At 37.5% G+C, this 5,783-nt stretch overlaps 1 non-coding gene across 1 annotated transcript; it reads left to right on the top strand.

The window, feature by feature from the left end:
* Window positions 1-3,683: 3,683 nt before the first annotated feature.
* Window positions 3,684-3,791, top strand: LOC112745693 (small nucleolar RNA R71). Its single transcript, XR_003173607.1, has one exon. It is a non-coding gene; the product is annotated as a small nucleolar RNA R71 (small nucleolar RNA).
* The last annotated feature ends 1,992 nt before the right edge of the window (window positions 3,792-5,783 follow it).

Genomic DNA, 5,783 nt, shown 5'->3' with positions numbered 1-5,783 from the left:
AGATACATAAATGCCACAGACACATAATTGGATGAACCTTTTCAGATTGTGACTCAGCTTTGCTAAAGTCCCCAATTAGAGGTGTCCAGGGTTCTTAAGCACACTCTTTTTTTTTTTTGCTTTGGACCTTGACTTTAACCGCTCAGTCTCAAGTTTTCACTTGACACCTACACGCCACAAGCACATGGTTAGGGACAACTTGGTTTAGCCGCTTAGGCCAGGATTTTATTCCTTTAGGCCCTCCTATCCACTGATGCTCAAAGCCTTGGGATCCTTTTTATTTGCCCTTGCCTTTTGGTTTTAAGGGTTATTGGCTTTTTGCTCTTGCCTCTTGGTTTTAAGAGCTTTTGGCTTTTTCTGCTTGCTTTTTCTTTTTCTTTCTATATTTTTTTTCGCCTAATTATATTTTTTTTCTGCAAGCTTTGTTCTTTGCTGCTTTTTCTTGCTTCAAGAATCATTTTTATGATTTTTCAGATTATCAAATAACATGTCTCCTAGTCATCATTCTTTCAAGAGCCAACATATTTAACATTCTTAAACAACAACTTCAAAAGACATATGCACTGTTCAAGCATACATTCAGAAAACAAGAAGCATTGTCACCGCATCAATATAATTAAGCTAAGTTCAGGGATAAATTCGAAACTCATGTACTTCTTGTTCTTTTGAATTAAAACATTTTTCATTTAAGAGAGGTGATGGATTCATAGGATATTCATAACTTTAAGACATAGTTACTAACTACTAATGATCATGTAATGAAGACACAAACATAGATAAGCACTTAACATAGAAAACGAAAAACAGAGAAAGTAAGAACAAGGAATGAATCCACCTTAGTGATGGTGGCGTTTCCTTCTTGAGGAACCAATGATGTCCTTGAGCTCTTCTATGTCTCTTCCTTGTCTTTGTTGCTCCTCCCTCATTGCTTTTTGATCTTCTCTAATTTCATGAAGGATGATGGAGTGTTCTTGATGTTCCATCCTTAATTGTCCCATGTTGGAACTTAATTCTCCTAGGGAGGTGTTGATTTGCTCCCAAAAATTCTGTGGAGGCAAGTGCATCCCTTGATGTATCTCAGGGATTTCTTGATGATGAGCTTCTTCATGTGCCTGTTGAGATTCATGAATGTGCTCTCTTGTTTGCTCCATCCTTTTCTTAGTGATGGGCTTGTGAGATGAATCTTTCCATCTCCCATGGCTCAGAGGTGGAAGAATTTGTCTTCCCTTTCCTCTTTCTTGAGGTTTCTCTGGCCTTAGGTGCCATTAATGGTAATGGAAAAATAAAAAGCTTATGCTTTTACCACACCAAACTTAGAATATTGCTCGCCCTCGAGCAAGAGAAGAAAGAATAGATGAAGAAGAAGAAGATATGGAGGAGATAGAGGGATGTGTGTATGGATGTAAGTGGTGAATGGAAAACAGAAGGGATGACCATGAATGGAGAGAGAGAGAGGGTGAGGTGGGTGGGGATCCTGTGAGATTCACAGATCCTGAGATGATCCTGTGGGGTCCACAGATCCTGAGATGATCCTGTGGGGTCTACAGATCCTGAGGTGTTCAAGGAATTACAACCTTGCACCAAATTAGGCATGTAAAATGCCCTTGCACACAACTCTGGGCGTTCAGCGCCAGGTTGGTGCCCATTTTGGGCATTCAACGCCCATTTGTTACCCATTTCTAGCGTTGAACGCCAGAACCATGCTTGTTCTGGGCGTTCAGCGCCAGCTCCTCTCCAGGGTGCAATTCTGGTGTTCAGCGCCCAGATGATGCCCATTTTGGGCGTTCAGTGCCCAGATACTGCCCATTTTGGGCGTTCAGCGCCAGAACCATGCTCTGTTCTGGCGTTGAACGCCAGGCAGATGCTTCCTCCAGGGTGTGATTTTTCTTCTGCTGTTTTTGATTCCGTTTTCAATTTTTATATTTATTTTGTGACTCCACATGATCATGAACCTATAAAGACATATAACTAAGAAAAATATAGTTAGATAAATAAAAATTGGGTTGCCTCCCAACAAGCGCTTCTTTAATGTCAATAGCTTGACAGTGGGCTCTCATGGAGCCTCACAGATGTTCAGAGCATTGTTGAGACTCTCCAACACCAAACTTAGAGTTTGACTGTGGGGGCTTTGTTTGACTCTGCTTTGAGAGAAGCTTTTTATGCTTCCTCTCCATGGATGCAGAGAGAGATCCTTGAGTTGCAAACACAAGGTTGTCCTCATTCAATTGAAGGATTAATTTTCCTCTGTCCACATCAATCACAGCTTTTGCTGTGGCTAGGAAAGGTCTTCCTAGGATGATGGATTCATCCTCTTCCTTTCCAGTATCCAGGACTATGAAATCAGCAGGGATGTAAAGGCCTTCAACCTTTACTAACACGTCCTCTACTTGTCCATAAGCCTGTTTTCTTGAATTGTCTGCCATCTCTAATGAGATTTTAGCAGCTTGCACCCCATAGATTCCCAGTTTCTCTATTACAGAGAGGGGCATGAGGTTTATTCCTGAACCAAGGTCACGCAGAGCCTTAAAGATCATGGTGCCTATGGTACAAGGTATTATGAACTTTCCAGGATCTTGTCTCTTCTGAGGCAATGTCAGTTGATCCAGATCACTTAGTTCATTGGTGAACAAGGGAGGCTCATCTTCCCAAGTGTCAATACCAAATAATTTGGCATTTAGCTTCATGATTGCACCAAGGAACTTGGCAGCTTGCTCTTCAGTGACATCCTTATTCTCTTCAGAAGAGGAATACTCATCAGAGCTCATGAATGGCATAAGGAGGTTCAATGGAATCTCTATGGTCTCTAGATGAGTCTCAGATTCCTTAGGTTCCTCAGAGGGAAGCTCCTTATTGATCACTGGACGTCCCAGGGGGTCTTCCCCCTTGGGATTCACGTCCTCTCCTTTCCTTACAGGTTCGTCCATGGTACTTATGTCAATGGCCTTGCACTCTCCTTTTGGATTCTCTTCTGTTTTGCTTGGGAGAGTACTAGGAGGGATTTCAGTGATCCTTTTACTCAGCTGGCCCACTTGTGCTTCCAAATTTCTAATGGAAGACCTCGTTTCATTCATGAAACTCACAGTGGCCTTAGATAGATCAGAGACTAAATTTGCTAAGCTAGATGGATTCTGATCAGAATTCTCTGTCTGTTGCTGAGTGGATGATGAAAAAGGCTTGCTATTGCTAAACCTATTTCTTCCACCATTATTAAAGCCTTGTTGAGGATTTTGATCCTTCCATGAGAAATTTGGATGATTTCTCCATGATGGATTATAGGTGTTTCCATAAGGTTCACCTAAGTAATTCACCTCTGCTATTGCAGGGTTTTCAGAATCCTAAGCTTCTTCTGCATAAGAAGCCTCTTGAGTACTGTTGGATGCAGCTTGCATTCCATTCAGACTCTGAGAAATCATATTGACTTGATGAGTCAATATTTTGTTCTGAGCCAATATGGCATTCAGAGTATCAACTTCAAGAACTCCCTTCTTCATAGGCGTCCCATTACTCACAGGATTCCTCTCAGAAGTGTACATGAACTGGTTATTAGCAACCATGTCAATGAGTTCTTAAGCTTCTGCAGGCATTTTCTTTAGGTGAATGGATCCACCTGCAGAAGTATCCAATGACATCTTTGATAGCTCAGATAAACCATCATAGAATATATCCAGGATGGTCCATTCTGAAAGCATGTCAGAAGGACACTTTTTGGTCAGCTGCTTGTATCTTTCCCAAGCTTCATAGAGGGATTCACCTTCTTTCTGTCTGAAGGTTTGAACATCAGCTCTAAGCTTGCTCAACTTTTGAGGAGGAAAGAACTTGGCTAAGAAAGCCGTGACCAGCTTATCCCAAGAGTTCAGGCTATCTCTGGGGTTGAGAGTCCAACCACACTCTAGCTCTGTCTCTTACAGCAAAAGGGAAAAGCATGAGCCTGTAGACTTCAGGATCTACTCCATTAGTCTTAACAGTATCACATATCTGCAAGAATTCAGTTAAGAACTGAAAAGGATCTTCAGATGGAAGTCCATGAAACTTGCAGTTCTGCTGCATCAGAGAAACTAGCTGAGGTTTCAGCTCAAAGTTGTTTGCTCCAATGGCAGGAATGGAGATGCTTCTTCCATGTAAATTGGAATTTGGTGCAGTAAAGTCACCAAGCATCCTCCTTGCATTATTGTTGTCGGGTTCGGCTGCCATCTCCTTTACTTGTTCGAAATTTTCAATAAGGTTGTCTCTGGATTGTTGTAATTTAGCTTCTCTTAGTTTTCTCTTCAGAGTCCTTTCAGGTTCTGGATCAGCTTCAACAAGAATACCTTTTTCTTTGTCCCTGCTCATAAGAAAGAGAAGAGAAAAAGAAAAGAAGAGGAATCCTCTATGTCACAGCAAAGAGGTTCCTTATTGTTAGTAGAAGAAAAGAGGAAGATAAAAATCTGAACTCAGAAAGAGAGAAAGAGAGGGTTCGGATTTTTGGTGGGTGAGGGAGAGATGTTAGTAGATGAATGAATAAATAGAAGGAGATGAGAGAGAAGGAATTTTCGAAAATACTTTTTGAAAAAGAGTTAGTGATTTTCGAAAATAGTTTTTGAAAAATGTTAGTAATTTTCGAAAATTAAGATTTAAAAATTAAAATAATTAGTTAATTAAAGAGAAATTTTTTTGAAAAAGGGGGAGACATTTTCGAAAATTAGAGAGAGAGAGTTAGTTAGGTGGTTTTGAAAAAGATAAGAAACAAACAAGAAGTTGGTTAGTTAGTTGAAACAAATTTTGAAAAGATAAGGAGTTAGGAAGTTAGAGAAGATATTTTGAAATCAAATTTTTGAAAAAGATAAGATAAGAAGATATTTTTGAAAAGATATGATTGAAATTAGTTTTTGAAAAAGATTTGATTTTTAAAATCACAATTAATGTCTTGATTCACAAGAAATCACAAGATATGATTCTAGAACTTAAAGTTTGAATCTTTCTTAATAGGCAAGTAACAAACTTGAAATTTTTGAATCAAAACATTAATTGTTATTGTTATTTTCGAAAATATGATGTAAAATTAAGAAAAAGATTTTTAAAAAAATATTTTTGAAATTTTCGAAAATAACTAAGAAAAATGAAAAAGATTTGATTTTTGAAAAAGATTTTAAAAAAGATAAGATTTTTAAATTGAAAATTTGATTTGACTCATAAAAACAACTAGATGTTAAAAATTTTTGACAAAGTCAAATCTAATTTTCGAAATTTTAAGAGAGAAAAAGGGAAAGATATTTTTTTGATTTTTGAATTTTTAATGATGAGAGAGAAAAACAAGAAAAATGATGTAATGCATGAAATTTTTAGATTAAAACAATGAATGCATGCAAGAATGCTATGAATGTCAAGATGAACACCAAGAACACTTTGAATGTCAAGATGAACACCAAGAACAAATTTTTGAAAAATTTTTAATGCAAGGAAAACATGCAAGACACCAAACTTAGAATTCTTTAATGCTTAGACACTAAGAATTCAAGAATGCATATGAAAAACAAGAAAAAACACAAAACATGCAAATGCAAAGATCAAACAAGAAGACTTACCAAGAACAACTTGAAGATCATGAAGAACACTATGAATGCATGATTTTTTCAAAAAATGCAAGATGCACATGCAATTGACACCAAACCTATAACATGACTCAGGACTCAAACAAGAACACAAAAAATATTTTTGATTTTTATGATTTTCTAATTTTTTGTATTTTTATTTTAAAATTTTCGAAAATTATTTTGAAAAAGAAAAAATAAGGATTCAAAATTTTT

This window comes from Arachis hypogaea, chromosome 14 (genome assembly GCF_003086295.3).
Source record: "Arachis hypogaea cultivar Tifrunner chromosome 14, arahy.Tifrunner.gnm2.J5K5, whole genome shotgun sequence".
Taxonomy (NCBI): Eukaryota; Viridiplantae; Streptophyta; class Magnoliopsida; order Fabales; family Fabaceae; genus Arachis; species Arachis hypogaea.
The sequence above is the reverse complement of the archived record's forward strand: the minus strand, read 5'-3'. Positions and strand labels throughout refer to the sequence as shown.